We start from the raw sequence: 23,616 nt of genomic DNA on the forward strand, positions 1-23,616 counted from the left end.
AAGGCGCTAAGAACAGACATCATGCAGGCAAAACCGATTCCCACTCAACCCGACCCTCAGGGGAACAACCATGTCTTGAGGGCTTTACGGAAAAGTGAGTGTCCCTGTTGTCCAGAGAGAGAGTCCGGGAGAGAGTTCCAAGCAGCTGCAAATGAAAAGGCCCTCCCGCCCCATCTCATCTTTTTAACCCTAGGAACAACAAGGAGGTTCTTTGTTGCAGACCTCAGATTTCTAGAAGCCACATACTGTTGGAAAATGGTCTTTAAGCCCAAAGGGCCCCGGCCATAGTATACGTTGTGGGTGAGGCAGAGAGTTTTAAACATGATTCTGCAGTCCACCGGGAGCCAGTGCAGCGACCTAAGGGAGGACAAGACCGAATTATGTTTAGGAATGTCCATGACCAACCTGGCAGCGGCATTTTGTGCCAGTTGTAGACGTCACAGCTGTCCTTTATTGATGCCTAAATAAAGGGCGCTGCAATAATCCAGTCTAGACAGTATTAAAGGAACCACCACTTTTTTACGAGCTTCCATTGAGAGGAACAGAGATTTTCCTTATGATCCGATATGCCCGAAGTAGGTGGCAACTGTCCTGGAGACCTGCAGATTCAAGGAAAAACTGCAGTTCCACTAGTCGTTACTAGATGTCCCTCACAAGTAAAATGCAAAACCATTGAAACCCTTTCATCAAGCATTAGCATTTGACTTGTGAGGGACATCTAGTAACCACCAGTTGAACTGCAGCTCTTTGTAGAATTATTTTGATATTGATACTATATATTATTCACTGCCCACTGCTAATCTCATCCCATAATGCTTTGCAGGGCCTTTGGTTGGGAATGTTATTCTGCCAATAACTGTGCTTGGGGTGGTCCTAAGAGGATGGGACCACCACTAAATCGTTCAATAAGATGTGATTTTTGTTTTCAAGCCACCTGTTTGGTACTCCCCCTAGTTTAGGGAGGATCCCAAAATCATCACCACTCTCACAGCTTGCTAATTTTTTTGTTTCACTTTTGTGAAAATACTATACGCTCTTTAGTATATAAAGATAGAGATACTTATTTTATCATAACTGGCACTGTGCAAGAAGCCATTTGCAATTATTTAACAATTTTTTCACTGTACCGACAAGTACACAGTGTCATCAGCTACACTACGTCCAGTAATGCTACAGCAAACTACACCCAGGGTTAGATAAGACTCCAGACACTGCCCAGCCGAGCCCACAGCAGCGAAAGCTGCAGCCGTCCAGGCTGAGCTAAAGCTGCAGCAGTCCAGGCTGAGTAACACGACAGGGGGGCTGAAGCCCTTCCAACCCTATGGCTGGCACCGTATTGTAATCAACTTTCACCTGCTGACAGTAGTGTCCCCGCCAGGTCAGGGGAACAGTAAAAGGGGTACCGTTTGGGTGAACTCCAAACAATCCGCAAAGTTTTGCTTTCTGTTGGTGAGCAACATGACAAAGTCATGTAAAGCACAAGGCTGTCCTGTACAAGACAAGGTACCAGTTTGGCAGGATTAAGTTCAGAGAGAAGCAAGTTGTCAAATAACACACAAGTCCAGAGAGGTTTGTCCCTACAGTGATTCAAAGGAAAATATGTTTTGTAATTGGGAACACAAATCATGGGATAGCCTATAGTCTAATATGCGTTTAATGCAAAGTCGCCAGCTCTTGATAAGCTGGAGCATGTAACGCTAAAGTCCATACAATTCTCATACATTTATATACATTTTCTGTCAATGCAAGGGAATAGTAACGAAACCATGTGACTGAATAGAAACGTATAGAAAATGACTAATGAGCAGGTACCAGGATCTTCTACTACAATGAAATGTGAGAATTTTTTAACAAAGTGATACAACAGGGACACACTTTACTACTTTCTAAAACCCTTGTTTCATCATTCCAAGTTCAGAACGAGGCTATGTTTGCTAGCACAGTTCAGTAAATTTGCACAGTATGCAGTGCTTAATTTGTGCTGGTGGGCGCCGGTGGAGGCCATGGCACTTTTGTTTTAAAGACGGGCACGTATTTTTAAGCAGCAGATATTTAAGAGAGCAAGAGAGGGAAAGCACACTAATCGGAATGACAGAGGAAAATAAAGAAGGAAAAAACATCACAAATCTAGAAAGCAGCAACCTGCAGGAGTGAGATAAAGATCAGGGAGTGGCTGGTAGTGGATTAAATAGGCCTGAGGTGAATTTAAACCCATGCAGTCTCTTAATTCAGCTGCTAACATTTAATAGCAGCTGACATGAAACAGAGGTCACTGTCAATGAAGATGTGCAGGTATTCAGAATCTGAGAAGAGTTGTGAGATAAAGCCTTCCAAATGTATCTCTGAGCCATTCCTGGATATTAGCTTTTGTCATGTTGATGATGATAAGGAACTCTGGGTTGAATTTAACATGAGGTAGGTGAGTTACATCTAGGCCTAAATTAAAGCGATTCAATCTCTAACATGATGATTATCTTTAATGGAAGAGACCTTCAACTAAAGTTTTGTATTAACAGTGTTTTGATGGATTTTGCTTTTGTGGTTAGTGAGTCGGACTCTCAAGCACTCCTCATAGAAATTAAAGGTGAGGGAGAGTCACTAATTTAAAATTTTCATCAGCATAATCTAATGTATACTAAAAAAGGATTTCTTTCTGAAAAAAAAACAAAAGATATAAATAGCCTGAAGATTCAAGGAGATTCCATCCTGCAGATCAGGGCAAGTCATGTTTTCCCTGCGAGGCATGGGAAATGTGCAAGAATATCTGCCCCTGCAGGCCTCAATAGGATAGGCCTTCCAATTTATGAAAGATGGCTTCTCTGTGGCGGATGGGTGAACACAAATAACTGACCCACATCAGAGGTGGTGGAGGTTCCACCTGTTATATCAAAGGTTTTTACCTTACATCTTCCCTGTTTCTCTGCCTCTGCTGTTCAGCCAGTGTGAGTGGAATGTTAGTGTGAGTGTGATGTCATTGGAGTGTTTGGTATGCTGTGAGTGGACTGTCAGTTGGATCCTGGGCTGAGCAGCAGAGAGGATGCTCCTGGTGGGGCTTTGATTACATATATACTGGAAAACCTATCTAACCATCTTAGAAGAATAAACTTATCATCTGTAACCTATCCAAGTCTTCTGGAATTCCTTAACAGGATGTAACACCACCTATTGTCATTGTCCCCCTCTAAATGGGGCAAGGGAACCACATGTTTGAAGAAGCAGTAGCACCACCCATTTATGACACAGCTTCACCAAAGACTAAGGGGCCGATTACGATGTCGGACGGTTCTCGTAAACGGGACCAACCGACCTCCGGTCCACGGTCTGACTAACCGATTAGGATTCAACTGAACAATGTTCAGTCTCATTCTGACATTTCCATATGGGAGCATGTGTTACAGCCGTTAAGAGGCCGTAGTACAGGCCACCCTAGGTGCCCCCTCGGCCCCCAACCAGAGGCTGTGCACGCAAGGGGGTCCTGCTAGGGGCCCCCAAACATGCTTTCTGACAGGGTTTCCATGTCGGAAAGGCCGGCATGGAAACCCTGCCGGAAACCATGCACTGTAATGCCCAAGGGAGGAAAGACAACCCTTTGGGATTATCGGCTGGCCTCCAACTGGTGACGGGCTCTGAACCCATTAGAAGCCAGCCAGAATGACCGTCCGGTTTCAATTCCGAATGGTTGGGTCTTCTTCACCAAGATCCACAGATTCTCTCTCCATTTTCATTATTTGTGGTACAGTGAGCAGAGCGGCAGTGATCCTCCATCTTGGATTTGGTACTGCATCACTGTAATGAGAAGGACAATTGCTATTGAAACTGGACAAATGCAGTGCATGCACTAGGATTCTTAGTGTACCATCCACTGCGATGGACTACTGGTATGCAGATAGATCAAAGGGATTCTGCCATACAAATTAGACAATAATTATGCAATTCCTAATGTATGAAAGTTTTAAGTTAAAACTAGCAATCCTTAGTTAGGTCACAAATTGACTTACCCCATGAATATGAATAAGGTAGGTCGCAGTTTGCGATCCATTTGGAATGAAAAGCCATCCCAGGGATGATAGCCTTCTGGGGGCAGCAAACACCATGTCCATTATTGCTTTTAAATAAAGCAATCTTCCTTTAAAAAAAAATGTAAATGCCTTTTAAAACCAAAAAAAACGAAATGTTTAAAATTCATTTTTAAAGGGCAAACAGTGGTCTACTCTTAAAGAATATACCACCTCAGTTGAAGAGATGGTAAATAAAATATTAATGTTTTACGACCGTAATTCAGTTGCAAAAGATTAATACATAATACTGCAAATAGGTATAAACACGCCCCTTCCAAATACCAATTTGCGAGCCCAAAGTATGTTTGCATAGACCAAGGTCACAAATGGCCCGATTCTGGGAATTAGGCCATTTGCGACCGCAAAAAACGCTTCGTACATCTTGCCCTATATCCTATACACACTCCTTATCTGATTTACCTGTCTTCACATTTGCACATCTTTACTAGCTTACCAAATATACTCCAAAACATTGTTTAAATTTGACTTTTGCTTACACTAAATCTGATAATATAACAATCAATGCAATTAAAAGAGTCATCTAGGTTAATAAGCTCAACTTGTACCCAAATGACAGAAGTCAGGCAATAAAATCTTGAGTTACCAGTCTCAATGTATAAACACTGTATTGCAAACCGGGAAGTGGAATTTACACACCGTCTGGGTTGTGAATTGGTGTGCAATTCTTAATGCAACCTATGTACTAATAGGTCTCATCGTAAATTGGCCGTGTGCAGGAGGAATAATGAATATTAAACGGCAGGTTGTAATTTGCAACCGCCAGTGGTTGGCTGGAAATCTAGAGGTGGAGGCCTGCAAAGAATCTCCACACCGGTATTTGTTTTAAAAGCAGCCATGCCAAATAAAAAGCAGGTACTGTTTTAAAAAACAAAATTGTGATTTATGAAGACATCGGCAGGTGCAGGCAGTGGTCCTCTGAGCAAATGCCTGCTCCCCCAGAGGTTGCAATCATGATTCCCAAAGGGGAGAGCTTCCACTTTGCAAAGCAGTAACCACCCCAACTGGATGTTTGGTAACCGATCAATGATCTGCTACCACGATTGCAGTCACAAAGCATTGGTACATACCTTTACCAATTGCAAACTGTAATTCGAATTCCCCTTTCACATCCTCTCCTATTTGTGATTCAGAAAGGACGGCAAATGTCCTTTGAAGTTGAAGATTTGGAAAAAGTTTTCTGACTCGTTAAAGAGCTTTTGTCCATTGTAGAAAACCTTTTTTGTGGTCAAAATCATGTGCGATTGCTCAATTTTGGGTGTGCTACTGCAAAAGGGCTTCGTACATCTTGCCTATAATATTTCACAGTTCTCTAAGTTGGCATGGGTTGTTTTATGTTTTGCGCAAACTTCCTACAAGGCTTCACATCTTTTTAAAAAAAAATACTTCATATGAATATGCTACTCTAGTTCAGTTAACATAATTTTACCTTGTTGTGGATGACTCAAAGAGCATGTATACATGTTGTATAAACAGTGCGCCTGCTCCCGGTAAGCAGGAATGGGGCAGGGAAGTTCGAGGATGGGGGGTGTTAAAAAACATTTCACTTACCTGCAGGCGGGCTGGCCAGCTGCTGCCTCTCCTGCGTCCTCTTCCTGGCTTCTTCTGTGCAAGCAGGAAGCACCCAGGCTCCCCATAGCCAATCACAACACTGCAATGCAGCGTTGTGATTAGTCTGAGTGCCGGAATGGGGGCCTGGGCATATCCTCCACCCAGGCTGTAATACTGCCTGGGTGGAGAACATGCAAAGTATGCATGACTGTTTGGCAGTCCCCTGAAGGCTAGCCAGTCAATCATTGGGCACTCACATAGTGCCCACCACCCCTCCCAACGGCTCTGAGAGTAGAGCAGATCCTCCCCTCCCAGCCACAGCAGGAACTAATAAAGTGATAATAAAGTCAAGTTATTGTCATTTTAGTTTTCCTTTTTTTCCACTACGAAAAGTGGTGGGGCTCCGCTGCTCCGCAAAGGAGCCGCCACTGTGTATAACTATATTGAAGGGGTAAAGCGCTCCTATCAAAAAACCTAACAGCAGGTAGTTTCAGACCACAGATCTAAGTGTGTATCTCCAGTGAATCACAATGAACAGTGGAAACAGGATACGCATTACAGCCAAACTGTAGTCCTGTGTGGAGTTTATGTAATGATGTTGGTGTGGAGTTCTGGCCACTGCTTAACTTCTGCCTGTGTTTCCCGGTGCTTGGTACTGGCAGTTAGTTTTTTAACACTCACACTTATTTTTTATTTATTTTTTATTTATTTTATTTATTTTGTGGCTTAAGAACAGGTATCACATATGTGTATACATCAGTTATAAGCAGACTTGGGAAAGGAACATTCCAATTCAAAATCGATTAACTAACACTCACACTTATTACAGAGAGTCGAACACATGGCGGCACTCTGTCTATTTTTGAGTAGTGCACGTGCCCAGCATGGTTAAAGCTAAATAAACATTCAAATTAAAATAATAATACCTCGCACAGCCTTGGTGTTATGAATAAGCCACACCTTACAGAGTTACCAGGTGGAGCAGAGTGCAGGATGTGGCAGACCTCCAAACAATCTGCATGACATGTGGAATGTCAAACTTGGGGTTCTAGAATCACGGTAGCCACGAGTTCCCAGTCAAGGATGAACTCTGACTATACAATGTGCCCGACGCAACGGGCAGTATCTCCCTTGAGATTGAGAGTGATTGGAACGTCCCAATCCATGATGTATCAGTCTCTTCCTATAAAGCCAGTTCCTGTTTAGTCATATAAATGACAGCTTTGGCCCAAGAATATGCAAGGGAAAGAACCATGAATATAAATCATATTAAATGTATTTATTTGTATGCACATCTTCCGTCCAATGTGTTTCGCGATACATATTTGCCTCTTTGAGGCCATGATAAATACACTTACATTTACGAAACTTCTTTCTTTAAAAGTGCCTTTATTATGTCTTTACTCATTCTTGCATCATTGTCACTTGTAGGTTTCCAGAGGAGGTGACAGGCATTATGCCTAACGAATCTCTACTAATTTCAGGTACATGCGATGCGCTGACCGGCCAAACAGCTCTGGCATCTCCATCCTTGCAGTCACCCACAGGATGTTCTGCAAGCTGGCTTGAGCACAAGCCATGAAGAGAGTGAGCGGGGCTGCGTATTTCAGCCGGAAAAAAGGATGTCAAACTAGTTTTTTCTTTACCATATGAACACCATGACTTTGAAGAAATGGGTGTGGACAAGTATTTAACCTGCCTTTATAACATGATGGTCTATACACAGGATGCTATTCAAGGCTTCCAATATAATATGAAATGCAGCCTTTTTTTGTGATGTTAATACCTGTTTGGATGAGATATAAGGAGGTAATTTGAAGTCAAAGATACATCGCAATACCGGAGCGAGACCCACCGGAGAGGGTGACCGTGACCTCCGGTGGTGAGAGACATCTGCAGTGGCCTCTGGGAGCCGCGGGGCGGTGGAGCTCTGGCCACTGCTTAACTTCTGCCTGTGTTTCCCGGTGCTTGGTACTGGCACTTAGTTTTTTAACACTCACACTTATTTTTTATTTATTTTTTATTTATTTTATTTATTTTGTGGCTTAAGAACAGGTATCACATATGTGTATACATCAGTTATAAGCAGACTTGGGAAAGGAACATTCCAATTCAAAATCGATTAACTAACACTCACACTTATTACAGAGAGTCGAACACATGGCGGCACTCTGTCTATTTTTGAGTAGTGCACGTGCCCAGCATAGTTAAAGCTAAATAAACATTCAGGAGGTGACAGGCATTATGCCTAACGAATCTCTACTAATTTCAGGTACATGCAATGCGCTGACCGGCCAAACAGCTCTGGCATCTCCATCCTTGCAGTCACCCACAGGATGTTCTGCAAGCTGGCTTGAGCACAAGCCATGAAGAGAGTGAGCGGGGCTGCATATTTCAGCCGGAAAAAAGGATGTCAAACTAGTTTTTTCTTTACCATATGAACACCATGACTTTGAAGAAATGGGTGTGGACAAGAATTTAACCTGCCTTTATAACATGATGGTCTATACACAGGATGCTATTCAAGGCTTCCAATATAATATGAAATGCAGCCTTGTTTTGTGATGTTAATACCTGTTTGGATGAGATATAAGGAGGTAATTTGAAGTCAAAGATACATCGCAATACCGGAGCGAGACCCACCGGAGAGGGTGACCGTGACCTCCGGTGGTGAGAGACATCTGCAGTGGCCTCTGGGAGCCGCGGGGCGGTGGAGCGCCCCCCCCCCTCCCCGGGACCGTGGTGATTGGGCTGAGGTAAACTGCCCGCTGGAGGAGGTCCAAAGTCTGCGGGGCAGCGATGTCAGACTGACCGAGAACCGGGAGTCCTGTAAGTAAGTTGGGGTTGCGGGCAGAAGAGTGGAAGACTTTGGTGGAGGCGCCTGGTTGCAGTGTGGTGAGCTGCATTATGGAGGGCTAAGAGGCTGAGGGAAGCTGTCGGCCCGCGCACTGGATCTGGGCATAGGTGACAGGCTGGATCGGTGAGAATCGCCGCTGGCGGCGGCTGCGGGGGAAAGGACACACTAGAGTCACAGCAGAGCCCGAGGTAAGGCTCCTAAGCCAACTCGCATAGCGCCCCAGACCTGAATGAGGAAGCGTTGGGCGATTTTTATCGGGTGACACAACTGTGCAATTTGCAGAGTAAGGGGCCCAGTGTGCATACATCTTACACCTTCCGCTGGATAAACTGTAATAGCAGCACAGAAGGGTTCCTGTGACTGGGGTAGTGGGCCCACGTTGGGACAGTGAGGCTTTAGCCTGGATGTGGAACCAGAGTGGGCGCCGGTGTCACAGTGGTAACAATTGATGCCCTGGCTTACTGAAGGTGGAGCAAGAAAGCGGGCTGGCCTGTCACCGGTATCGCCGCAGAATAGTCTGTGACCCGAAATAGCGGAAACACGTGAGGAAGGACCGCAGACCCTGGATCCCAGAGGCAGGGTCGGGACCAGTAACATGAGGTTGGGAGTAGAGGGTGCCCTGATGGTGACTAAGCTGGATGCAGATAAGGCCTTGCCCAGATCCACCAAGGGATCGAAACATGTCCAATCCAACAAATTGGACCGCTACACAATGCCTAAGGGCTCCCCGACTGACGCAAAGAGGGCCCATTCAACGGGAGGAGACTCACATGGCTCCCATGCGGAACCAACACTCGTAGACATCATGGTGGCCATCAAAGGGGTGCAATCCTCCTAGGGGGAAAAATGGAATCTTTGGACAATAAATTGGACATTGTCACTATTGAGGTAAATCCGATACGGGCAGACCTAACAAAGGCGAGTGAAAAAGTCAAATTGCTGGATATTAAAACTGCTAGGTTTTATCTATGATATGGAGTTGCTGCAGCAGGAAGTCCGCAACCTCAAGACTTCTCGTGAGGCGACGGACCGTAAGCTCGATGAGTACGTGGGAAGAGCCAGGCGTAACAACATACGCATCCTTGGAGTCCCCGAGAAATCAGAAGGCCCGGCGCCAGATTTGGTCGGCGAAGACGTTGTCCTTAATCATCTCAAACCCAAGGGCCTGAGCAACTTCTTTACAATTGAGCGCGCCCATAGGGTTCCAGGGGGGAGGCCCAGGCCTGGGGCACCCCCTCACCCAATGATTGCGAGAGTCCTGAACTTTCGAGATAGGGATGCGATTTTGCAGGCGGCCCGAACGGGAGCCCCCCTGCGATACGAAAAAATGCAACGCTCTTCTTCTTCCCGGATTTTACTCAGATGGTGCAGAAACGAAGGCAGTTTCCTCCCGGTGAAGAAGAAGCTTAGGGAGAAGGGTTTGAGATATGCCATGATGTTCCCGGCTCGGCTGCGTGTGGAACTTGAAGGGAAAGCCTGGTTTTTTGACAACCCGGAGGTGGCATCGGACTGGGTAGACAGTAGGCCTTTGACCGGGCCGGAGGAGCGAGATCGTGGCGGTGGAGAGAACTTGCAAGAACAGGAATAATGAAGGCCATAGGAACTTTCATGTTAGTTAGGAGAGTCAGGTGGCGGGCGGTTCCGCAGTTAATTTCTTAACTGGACCGTTTAAACAGTAAAAGTGCGGTGGACTGCCCCAGAGTTCAGGATTGTGCTTGGGGGGGACGGGCATTGTTTTTCCTCCTTGTAACTACCTTTAGTTAGTTAGTAGGCCGGGTCCTGGGCGACAGGCCCACTGCGAGTTGGGAACAGGCGTTAGCCATATGCAGGGGTGCAGGGAGAGGGGGTAGAGGGGGGGCAGGGGGTTGATTGAGATGTTTGGTTTTGAGATTTTTGCAATGTTTTTCTTTTTCCCTTTTTTTTTCTTTTTGCATCAGGTGATAACGCTTTAAATGTATTGTACCCATACCGGTTGAATGTCAATTGTTAGTCGTGGATCGGGGATAAAAGTGCTAAGCTGGAATGTGAACGACCTGGGAGACAGGTTCAAGAGAGGGATGGTTACCCAGTTGATTAGAAGACACTACCCGGACGTACTGCTACTACAGGAGACCCATCTAATTGGCAATCGTTGCATGGCCCTTCACAAGGGGGGTTACAAATAAGTGGCACATGCTGGGTTCACCACAGGGTCTAGGGGGGTCGGGGTCCTGGTTTAGAACTCTTTTCCCCTAAACATTCAAGCTACATGGTCTGACCAGAGAGGCCGATATATTGGAGTGTCAGGGTAGTGGGAAGAGAATACAGTCACTTTCGTGTCCATATATGTCCCGCCCGGCCTTCAATCTGATACTTTCCGGGACCTGGGAGCTATCACCCTAACATTGCCTTTGGGCCTCCTAGTGGATGGTTGGAGGATACGTAACCCAACAGGACTACACTATACCCACGTGTCCGTAGTGCACCACAGCCTGTCTAGAATTGACTATATACTGGCTGCCACGGTCAGAGAGGCGTGACACCTGGGGAGGGAGATCTCCAACCACTCTCCCGTTTGGCTCCAGTTAGAGATTAACCAATTTTCAGTGGGTAGGGTGGCTCCTATTAACGCATGGCATCTGAAGGATCCAGGTACTAAGAAAGAGATCGTCAAGATAACCAAGAGATATTTCCAAGAAAATAGAGGCTCAGTGGACTCGTCGCAGACCCTGTGGGAAGCATATAAGACCGTCATTCGGGGGAAGTACTGTCACTGGTGGCGGGGAAGAAAAAGAAGCGTCAGGCGGAAATGGAAAGGGCGGAGGCGGAAGTGATAAAGTTGGGAGAAGAGGTAGCTAGGGCAGCAGCTCCTGAGAACGTGCACCTTCTAAAATTACGACAGGATGATTATAGAGGCCTCGCAAGAGGCAACGCCATAGCTCAGAACAACTATATTCAGAGCAGAATATATGAGCATGGGGACAAGGCCGGCAAATTGATAGCGTGGTTGGAGAAGGTCGAGTGGGCATCGAGGTTAGTGCCAGAACTGCAGGGAATGGATTCCACGATAGTCACCGACCCACAAACAGTTGCAGATGAGTTCGCTGAATACTATAGCGGGGTGTATACCTTGGTTGGAGGGTACACAGAGGAAGACAATAGTGCAATGATTAGGGACATCCAGAAGCTTACGCTTTCGGATGAGAACCGGGAATATCTGGATTCCTCCCTCAGAGATGAAGAGGTGGCGCAGGCCATTTGAGGAGTGCACTCCGGGAAGGCTACCCGCCCGAACGGAATTCCCATAGAACTGTATAAACTCAGTGCTAACAAAATCGCTCTGTTCCTCCGGTCCATGTTCCTGGAGAGCAGAGAGAGGAGCCAGCTCCCATATGACCAATGGGTGGCCAATATTGTGGCCATCCACAAGGCAGGTAAACCTAAGACGCTCTGTTCCTCATATAGTCCAATCCTGCTGCTAAATGGCAAGCCTAAAATTCTCGCAAAGTTGCTAGCGACGTGATTGGTCAAAGTAATCACCATCTTGATACACCCGGATCAATCCGGCTTTATGCCCCGCCGCACCACGGCCCTCAATCTGCGTAGGCTACACGGGATAGTGGGCAGGACTCCAATGATCCAGGAGCCGTCAGTGTTGGTTTCCTTGGACGCCACTATGGCGTTCGATAGAGTCGAGCGGCCCCACCTATTTGCAGTACTGGGGAAGATGGACTTCGGACCAGACTTCGTTAGCTGGGTACGACTACTGTACGCCAATCCCCTGGCCAGAGTAGTTGTGAATAATCACAAGTTTGCCGACTTTCTCCTTGGTAGAGGCACGAGGCAGGGATGCCCCTTGTCCATGCTCCTGTTTGCTCTTGCCCTAGACCCCCTGGCGGCGTGGGTTCGGTGGGACCGTTCGATACGAGGCCTGCGGTGGACGTTGGACTGGGAGGACAACATTTTGTTATATGCTGAATATATCCTGCTTTACTTTACCAATCCTAGGAGTTCCCTGATTTGTTTTCTGGATGTGCTAGCTATATTCGGGAGGTATTCTGGTTTCGCAATAAACTGGACGAAATCAGTGCTCTCAGGGGCGGCCCGCCGACAGGGTTTAGGTACCTCAATATCTATGTCATGCTCGATGCGAAATTAAGGTATACTAATATTCTGGGTCCCCCTTTGACTCGTCTTCAGAGGGATGTGGAGCGCTGGAAGGCTCTTCCTCTCTGCCTCCTGGGCAGAGCGGTGCTTTTCAAGATGATGGCCCTTCCCCGATTCTTATACGCACTCCAGAACACAATGGATCCGGTGCTGGTGTCCTATTTCGGGGAAATTGAGGCCCTCCAGAGGCAGCTTCTCTGGGACGGTAGACCCCGAATAGTATTCACTAAACTCACTCTCCCCTGGTATTACGGGGGGTAGGATTGCCGGACCTGCGTAAATACTACTGGGCCTCCCAACTAGCTGCAGTGAATCATGCAGTTTACAGGCTCCCCGGGGACCCAGGATATGCTATGGACCTATGGCAGGTGCCAGGGAGTGATTTTACCAGGGCACTATATGCCAGACCTCACCGGTTTCCCCTGTCAGGACCAACGGCACATGCCGTGCACATGTGGCACGTGGCCAACAAACATCTCAGCTGGGAGGGGAAGCTCACACTTGCCACCCCCTATGTAATTCAGAGAAGCTTGAAAGTTTGTGGAAGTCCAAGGGCTTCGACAAATGGGACCTTGTAGGGATCACACAGATTAAAGAGGTATGGGGGAAGGACACAGTGCACACATTTAATTCTCTCAAGCAGCAATACAGCCTTCACGATAGTGAACACTACCGTTACCTCCAGATGAGACATGCTCTACTTACAAATATCCCTAGGGACACAACACTTCCCGACGCGTCCCCTCTTGTGGCACTGTACGGTGGTGCAGGACTACGCGTCCCCTCTTGAAGACCAGGTGTTGGACGGGCACCTCCCGGAGAAGACTGTCTCTTTAATATATAAAAATGTATAAATAATATGGAGGACCCGCTGATATCTGTCAGGGCACACTGGAGAACCGATGGGTTGGAACTGGGCGACGAGGATTGGAGAGAGGCGGTCTCCTCTCTGAGGGTGGTAGCGATACAGACGAGGCTCAGAATATTGCAATTGAAGATTTTACATAGGTCATATGTTACGGGGCCACGTCTGTTTTGCATGGGCAGAGTGGAGAGTGGGGAGTGTCAGAGGGGCTGCAGGGAGCTTGGTACCTTTATGCATATCTTGTAGCACTGTACGGTGGTGCAGGACTATTGGTGGAGGGTCCATGAGGCTCTGCGAGATGTCCTTGGAGTGGAGATAATACTGGAGACCCGCGGTGCATATTAAACGTTTGGGAGCTCACAGACCTGAATGTGTATCAGAAACAATGGGTGACATTGGCATGTATGATAGCGAAATGTAACATAGCTTAGCTGTAAGGAGCCAGTCAGCCACCACTGGTCGCGAAGTGGGCAGAAGACTTGAACTGGTGTATGTTCAGGAAGAGGTCAGTCTATGTTGCCAGGGGTTGCCCTGAAAAGTGGAGGACGGTATGGGAGGCCTGGAACCGGCCCCACATAAAGAGAAACACAGGCAGACATTTAATACAGGGTAATAGATATCACAGGCCCACCCGTCTGTCCACAAGAAGTGCTCAATGTTTCTTGGCTTACCCCAACACGATCACTGCTGACCTCGAAGAGAGGTTAATTCAAGTGCTCCGTGGAGCAGGACTCTCCAGGCTTTATAGTCCTCCAGTAGATAGGAATGTCAGAAGAAAATGAATGCATAGGGGAAAAACCCAACTTAGGGGAAAAAACAGATAGCTTGTATCAATATAAAAAATATGAGTAATTCCTTTTATGGATTACGAAAATTATACCTACAAAACAAAAATAAAGGAGTTACAGAACTCCCTTTGGGACACTTATTGCGTATCCTGAAAACACGCTCTCGGGTAAATCATAAATACGAGCACCGAGAATTCGACTAGTCCCACATTAAGTGCAAAGACTACAGCCAAATGCCTCCTAAAGGGAAATCCATGCCGTCCCCAAAGGTTTCAGGAGCAAAACCATTACCAGTTCATAGAAATCCAGAGAAAAGTCTGTGAAGACTCCATAACATCCCGTGGCGAGGTTCATTGCTTCCCGATGCGGTGATTCATCAATTGCTTCTGGGGGCCCAGAACCAGAAATGAAACTAAGCACGGAAACGCAGGCAAGGTCGGGTTATATGCAGAACGAGCCACCGTGCATCCGTAAACCCCACCCATGGCCACAGAGACGCGGCAGTAACATCAACATAGAAAGAGGACAGAAGGAAAGACAAAGCCTCTCCTATGCTACTGCTAGCGCAACATAACAGTACCCCCTCCCAAACGACCCCGGAACCGGATGGGGCTTCGAAGGGTGACGGGCATGAAAAAGGAGCACCAAACGAGGGGCATGCACCCCACTGGCAGGCTCCCATGTGCGATCCTCAGGGGGATAACCTTTCCAATCCAATGGGTAAAACAACCAACACTGACGCCTAGGGGAATTCAGAATGGCAGGAACCTCAAATTCCTCTTCCTTAGCAATTAACAGAGGAGAAAAAGGGGGCATCGCTTGAGTTGTGGGAGTATAACGTTTGAACAAGGAGGTATGAAACACAGGGTGTACCCGATACTCCAATGGCAAAACTTCACTGCCACAGGGTTAACTAACCGTTTGATCTCAAATGGCCCTACATAACGTGGCTGAAACTTCCTAGAACCTCCCAATCTCAGATTCCTTGATGCCAACCACACCATGTCCCCAAGAGCATATACGGGAGCAGGGCAACGATGCCGATCCGCCATCCCCTTCATTCCCTTTTTGGCAACTACAAGATATTCCTGTGCCTTCTTCCAAATCTCAAGGAGTGCCCGACTTAAGGTATCTACCGCCGGCACATGACCCGTGGATGGAATCCCATGGAACAAAAAAAAGGGGACATCCCTAAAGCTGAATGCAAGCTATTATTATACGCAAACTCTGTAATAGGGAGCGCCTTCACCCAACTACTTGTCATAGAAGACTTTAAATAGTGTATGTACTGTTCCATCGTTTGATTGGTACGCTCTGTCTGCCCACCCGATTCTGGATGATACGCGTAGGACAGGCTGAGCTCCATTTTTAACAACAAACACTGCTCTTCCCAGAAATGTAACACAAACTGGGCCCCCTATAAGACACAATTGCCATAGGAATTCCATGCAGTCGTACAATCTGGGCTATAAAAACATCAGCTAATTCCCTAGCTGAAGGTTCTTTGGGCAGGTGTACGAAGTGCGCCACCTTTGTGAACAACACAACTACAACCAAAATGGTAGTATAACCGTCATCCAATGAAAGATCAGTCACAAAGTCCATGCTGATAGTATGCCAAGGTGAGGGAGGAACCAGTAGGGGATGTAACAAACCTACTGGTAGTGTATGGGATGCTTTATGCACTGCACAGACAGGACAGGATGCCACAAATACTTGCACCTCAGCTGCTAACATATTTCACCAAAACCAACAAAGACAAATTTCTTTGGTTTTTTTCATCCCAGGATGGCCCGCTAAGGAAAGGGAATGACACCAGGTAAGTACCTTATTCCTTAACTCAGGGGGTATAAACAACTGCTCTCCATGATACAACAACCCTCCTTTCAGCAAACATGAGGGGTTAGTCAACCAAGGAGTTAGATCTAAAGCCAACAACTGATCCCTGACTTCTTCTAGGAATTCTTCACCTGAAGTACAACCCACGATCTTATCTCCATCAATCATAGGCCGGCCCTCCTGATCCACTACCCCTTCCAAGGGGGCTGCATGAATGTGAGAGAGTACATCAGACTTTACTTGTTGGACAGCTCTGTATGTAATAGTGAAGTCATACTCATTAAAAAACACAACACCCACCTCATCTGTCTCAGGGTCAAAGCTTGTGCAGAACCAAAAAACTCTAAGTTCTTATGGTCCGTGTAGATGGTAATGGTGTGCCTTGTCCCCCCCAAGTAATGCCTCCACTCCTGAAAGACAATTTGATTGCTAGCCACTCCCTCTCAGCCACAGTATAGTTTTGTTCCGCTGGCAGTAACGTTTTAGAAAAGAAAGCGATGGGATGCATTGATCCAGTCTCACTGTGCCTCTGCGACAACACCCCTCCCACAGCATACTGGGAGGCATCCGCTTCCACATAAAAAGGAAGAGCGGGATCCGGATGTCTCAGAACGGGAGCAGACGTAACCTTGCCCACGAATGTTTTCAAGGCTCCTTGAGCGTCAGCAGACTAAACAAATGGCACTCTCTTACGCAACAACGCTGTCATAGCGTTATAACATCCGCCAAATGAGCTATAAGGCGCCTATAAAAATTGGCAAATCCCAGAAGAACTTTAACCTTCGTCACACAAGTAGGCACTGGCCAGGATGTAATTGCCATCGTCTTCTTAGGGTTCACTTTTATACCATCAGCGGAAATGAGAAACCCCAAAAACTCTACACAAGAGACCCCAAAATGGCATATCTCTTGCTTCACATACAGACGGATTTCCTGCAATTTCTGTAACACCATTAAGACATGGGCTTCATGTTCCCTGGCTGTCTTAGAGAATATAAGGATGTCATCGATATATACGATAACACACATCCAAAAACTCCCTTAATACCTCGTTGATGAAAAAGTGAAAAGCTGCAGGGGCATTACAGAGCCCAAATGGCATGACACAGTACTCATATAAGCTGAACTTCGTCCGAAAAGCGGTTTTCCACATGTCCCCAGAACAGACCCGAATGAGATGGTAAGCGCTCCGCAAGTCTAACTTAGTGAATACTGTGGCATGCCAAACGTGGTCCAATAACACCGTGATCAAAGGTAACGGATATTTGTTTTTAATTGTCACCTTATTTAATACCCTGTAGTCCACACAAGTGCAAAGGCCACCCTCCTTCTTGGGTATAAAGAAGATCGGAGAGCATACAGGTGAAGAGGAGTGCCTGATAAAGCCATGAGCCAACATATCATCCAGATAAGATCTCAAATATCGCTCCTCAGGTTCAGAAAGGGCATAAACCCGACTACATGATAAAGGAGCCTCAGGGACCAGGTCCATGCGACAATCAAAGTCTCTGTGAGGAGGCAACGTTTCTGCTTTGGTTTCATCAAACACCTCAAAAAACTCCTCATATGCTGGTGGTAAACCGTCCACAACTTTACCCACCACGCAAACCAATGATGAAACCCAATCGGTGGCTTCATGATAGCAGTGTTGCAAACAATGCTCAGAATCCAATGTGACCGTACGCCGAACCCAATCAATCTTCGGAGCCATGGGACTCCTAGTATAACACCAAAAGAAGGAGCATCAATCAAATCAAAACTAACAGTCCGTTATCACACTGCAAAAAAAGAGGTTCAGTTTGTCTAACAATCAGTCCCGAAGTTAATACCGTACCATCAATGGCCTCACAGGTTCCGGTTGGTTTTAACACACCCATGGTACCTCCAAATGGCCTGCTAACTGTATATCCATAAAGTTGCCAGTGGCATCTGAGTCTAATAAAACCGACACATTAGACTTTTTACTGTTAGTAATCACCAAGGTCACTATGATGGTAAAGTGCCTAGGTACCCTCTGACCTGAACCTGCAATGTCATAAGGATTTATAATCCTACTGTCCTCCACCCCACCAGACAGTACATCTTGGGCGACAAAGGCCACGGATTTCCTAGACAACATACTAGAGGGTTTTACCGGACATTCCTGGGCAAAATGCCCGCTCTTGTCACAGTAAAAGCACACATTTCTCAGCCCATCTCCTTTCCTTCTCTTCCTTCGACTACAGGCCCGCACCCCCCCAAGCTGCATGGGTTCGGGAAGAGATGTGGACTCTATATCTTCCTTCTGTTCCCCCCTCCCCCCGAGTCCCACTGGTGTAATGTGTGGGAAAACGCCTCTTTTCACCTTTTCTTTCTAGTAGGCCATGGTTTAACTTCACAACTAGATCAATGAACTCTATGCAATCCTCAGGAGAATTGACAACCTGGGACACCACATCCTTCAAATTGTCACAGAGGCTGTGATAAAACAAGGACATTCGCTTTTGCATTAGCCAACCAGACGGTTAAAGGTGGAAACATACACCAACACCATGCATAAAGGCATAATTTGGCAAAGAGGCGTTGCATCTGTTCCTTAAATGTTGAAACATTATACAGAACAGGATCATTGTTATCCACCAAGGGGACCAACCACTGCGCTGCCGTACCTGCCAAATGAGAAATCACAAAAGCTACCTTTGCCAAATCATCCGGAAAAGCCAAAGGTCGACACATAAAATGCAGGTGACACTGGTTCAGGAAAATCCTGTATTTATTACAATCCCCAGAAAAACACTCAGGGACTGCCAATGGAACCTGCACTGGTGTCTGTACTGTAATGGCAACTGGAGACGCCGCACTGCCAGCGGGACCTCCACCCCTGTCAAACTGAAAGGTAGCCGGCTGCACTACAGGGCCAGTTGTTTTAGAAGTGGCAGCAAAACCCCTTCCCTAAGGATTCTCTTGAGACCAGTAAGCAGTCAACTCCTGCTGTAACTCTTGATGTTCTTGTCTTAAGTCCCATACTTCTAACTGAAGTGCTAACAGGGAGGACATCAGGTCCTGCATCAGGTCCTGTCCCACCTCTATCTTCCAGTGACATAAGACTGACCTTAGCACGATCCATCTTCGCTCTGGCAGTGGTTGTTTTGTGGGCTTGGTTTTCTGTTCCGACACCCCACCCGCAGCCCCGTTCAATAACCAATACTGCAGGAGCGAAGAGCACCCCTTTCCTCTACCTCAGTCTCCTATGCTTCTATCCCCTATAATGATCGGAGAGAACCAAAGGAAGAACCCGGGAGAAGGAGGGAAAAATCTGGGAAAACATCAAGGACCCACTGGAGCAGCCTATTCTCTCGTCTCTTCTATCTGGTTGAGACCCATATGAGTAGCTGTACTAGTAACTGCAGCAGAAAAAAGAGAAAAAAAGAGAAACACAGGCAGACATTTAATACAGGGTGATAGATATCACAGGCCCACCCGTCCGCCCACAAGAAGTTCTCAATGTTTCTTGGCTTACCCCAACACAATCACTGCTGATCTCGAAGAGAGGTTAATTCAAGTGCTCCGTGGAGCAGGACTCTCCAGGCTTTATAGGAAAAACCCAATAGCTTGTATCCAGATAAAAAATACCAGGGATCCTTTTTATGGATTATGAAATTATACCAGCAAAAGAATAATAAAGGAGTTACAGAACTCCTTTTGGGACACTTATTGCGTATCCTGAAAACTTGTTCTCGGGTAAATCATATCTGCGAACTTCGAGAACTCGACTAGTCCCGCCTTAAGTTCAAAGACTACAGCCAAGTGCCTCCTATAGGGAAATCCACGCCGACTCCAGATAAAGGTTTCAGGAGCAAAACCATTACAAGTTCATAGAAATACAGAGAGAAGTCTGCACAGACTCCATAACATCCCATGGCGAGGATCAGCGCTTCAAGATGCGGTGATTAATGAATTGCTTCCGGGGGGCCCAGAATCAGAAACTAAACCAAGCACGGAAATGCAGGCAAGCTCGGGTTATATGCAGAATGAGCCGCCGCACGTCCACAAACCCCACCCATGGCCACAGAGACGCAGCGATAACATCAACATAAAAGAGGACAGAAGGAAAAACAAAGCCTCTCCTATGCTAACGCAACATAACACTAAACACCCATTGTACCACTCATCTTGCGTACATACCACAAATAACCAATTGTTGGGGGCGGAGCTAGCCGGCGTCGATGGCGGTCGTGTGAGCTCTCGCCTCCTCGCCTTAGCCCCGGAATAATCCTGATAATTTATCCTAAAAAGTGTCCTATATGCCATAGCGGGCTCTCCTACACCCGCCGACACCCCTAGATTCTTTTGGGGGCCTTTTTGGACATTGGCTGGCGAGCCTCTCCGAGTTGTTTGAAGAGCGGCTCCTTGCGACTCGGCCGAGGAGGACTGGGCCTGAAGCTGCGTGCTATCCTGGAGAGGTGGCCGGGTGACGTCGCCTGACGTGCAGCCTCAGAGTCGGGAGTGGACGGACTGACCTCCGGCCGGACTAACACTTGGATTTTTCCCTTGCCGGAGCGTCCCCCCCCCCTTTGTCTGCGATTGCCCCACATCAGAACGACTTGTCCTCCCAAGCGGAGGGCCACCGGCAGAGAGGACACTGAGCACCCGAACCACGAGGTGGAGCGGTCGCCATATCGGTGCGATCACTGGTTCGGATCCCCACTGCGGCGACCTGCTATCCCACGTGCCCCCACGCCACGGTGGTGCGACGTTGACTGGTGCTGGCATTGTAGACCTTATAATACCCTATGTCTAGCGAGTGTGGGTTTTGCCGAAGTGATTGGAGGCGGTTCGTCTGCCATAACGGACGCCATCTTGGCTGCATCGGGCCTCTGGCTCAGACTTAGTATCTAGTGGCAGTGGATCGCTGGCTGGTGTATCTCCTGTATTGCCCCTGCGGCCTGCTGATTGCGAGGCGCCTCTTTGTTCTGGGTCCCACCGCAACAGGGGCAGAAGATGGGGAAAAACGACGCTGCCCAGGCGAAGCTCTCCTTTGAACGGCGCCGACCGAAAGGGCCTGAGGCGACGGCCCCGGAGTCATCCCCGAAGGGGGCCACTGCGACCTCCCCAGCGTCCACGGAGCTCCGGGACATGCTGGCCGCCATGGAAAAGGGCATCCAGGACAGCATTGCGTCTGTGGGCACTAAGATAGACGCTCTGTCATACCGCATGGACCGCATGGCGGAGCGAGTGGATAAACACGCGGAGCGCCTGTACATGGCGGAACGTCGACTCACCGAAGCCGAAGAAGCCCAGACCGAGTGGGACAAAGATAGAAAGCAGTTTGATAGACTTTTGCAAGTTATTCGTGATAAAACGGAGGACTTGGAGGCGCGCTCACGCAGATCCAACATCCGTATTACAGGTGTGGCGGAAACAACGCAAACTGGGAAGATGGAACTCTTCGTAGAAAAATTGCTGAAACTGCTACTCGGGGAGGAGGCTTTTTCCCCCATGTTCATAGTGGAACGGGCCCACCGCACGTTGGGCCCACAACCGCAGCCGGGCGCGCCGCCTCGCCCCATCATTGCGAAGCTCCTTAATTACCGCGACAGGGACACTGCTTTGCGCTTGGCGAGGGAGAAGGGCAAGCTTCAACATGAGGGTATGGACATCTCCCTCTACCCGGACTTAACGGCCAAAGTGCAGGAGGAGAGACGACAGTTCGCGCCGTATAAAAAACAACTGCGTACTCTGGACCTTGACTACGCGATGCTGTACCCTGCCAAGCTTCACATTAACACAGGAGGGCGATCGTATTTCTTTACGGATCCGAAAGAACTCCAGAAATCCGTAAAGACATGGACACGGGAGCGAAAGGAGGCTAGGCATAGTCAGGAAGACGACGCTGGCTCAGCATCGAACCTGGATGAACAGGACTAGAGGGCTCTGCCGGGATATTTGGAACTTCTCAACGTGTGTGGGACACTGCAACCTGGTACCGCTGCCCCACCCCAAGAGGGGCGGTAAGTCTGGTCTACATGAGCGCTGCCGGTACTATCTGGAGGGGCAGCGGCCACACTGTTCGGACATATGCCTTATGGATTGCTGGTGAAGAGGTCGTTTACCACTGATAGGGGGGGGGGTCTGAACACTGCTGAATCGTTGGGGGGGCTGGTAGGATTGTGGGGGGGCAGTTATACTTGCTACTCGAAGGTCACTGGTACACAAGTGGGGCAGGATCGAGGTGCCGATCTGGACTTTTCATTGGGACAGTTTGCGGTGTTGTACTATTTTGGCGCGCTTCGCCCCGGTGCCTTTGGTTGTGCAACTCTTCAGGGAGTTGGTATCGAACTGACGAATACTCTGCTACTTGAGGGTTGATGGGGGGGATTTTTGGGACCTGTCTGACCTGGTTGGGGGTGGTCGGCTGTGGGTGGGTGGGGTCGGGGGACTGGACAGTTGGGGGGGGTTGTTGCCTTGGGTTGATTGGGGGGTTTGTGCGTTTTGAGTGTGGACTGCTTTGTGGAACTGTACCTGTTTGGAAATGCCGGCTGGCGACTATGGGATCAAATGTACTGCTGTGTCCTGTTTTGCCCATCCCTGCTGCTAATACAACTCATGAGCTCATGCAATGTCTAATGCTACACTGAATGTACCCACAAGTATCCCGAATAAGCTGAAATTGATGACCTGGAATGTTCGGGGCCTGAACGACTTTCGTAAGCTGAGGAAGGTCCTCGGCTATCTCCATAGACATCATGTCGATCTGGCCTTGTTGCAGGAAATGCACTTGCCACTCACCAGCAGGATGTTGCAATCTAGGGGGTTGGCGGGGAATATAGTGGCTGCAGGCTTCACGACACACGCCCGGGGGGTGTTAATCTGGGCCAATCCTACATCACAACTGAAATTGATCCAGGTACACGCAGACACGGAGGGCAGGTACGTCCTGGCTAGGTGTGTGGGTAAGGGTCTTGATCTGCTGGTAGTAAATGTTTATGGCCCCAATTATGATCACCCTGAATTCTATGCGACTCTGTCTGCCCTTTGCAGGTCACATACTCAGCCTGGGATGTTGTGGGGGGGGATTTTAATTTTGTGTTCGACCCATCCAGGGACCACTCCGCGGGCCCTACTCGGTGCCCGGTGGCTTCGGCCACACATATGAAAGCCGAGATGACTAAATTAGACCTAGTGGATGTCTGGAGAGACAAACACCCCACGAAGGGCGGCTTCACGCACTATTCGGCCTTTCACAATGTGCATACTAGGATAGATTACTGGTTAGCATCTCCCTCGGTCCTGGGTGGTATCAGCGCATGCGAGGTTCTCCCACGCACACTCTCGGAATACTCCCCCATTCTATTACACCTTTCCACTGCCAGAAAGGGGATACCAGCCTTCACCTGGAGGTTCCCTCCTTTCGCTCTGCTAGATGATGCCTTCCGGGGGGAGCTTGCGGAAGATATAGAACAATATTTCGCTACTAACCAAGGCTCGGTTACAGTTTGGGAGGCTTTTAAGGTG

The sequence above is a fragment of the Lissotriton vulgaris genome, chromosome 1_1 (genome assembly GCF_964263255.1).
Source record: "Lissotriton vulgaris chromosome 1_1, aLisVul1.2, whole genome shotgun sequence".
Classification (NCBI taxonomy): domain Eukaryota; kingdom Metazoa; phylum Chordata; class Amphibia; order Caudata; family Salamandridae; genus Lissotriton; species Lissotriton vulgaris.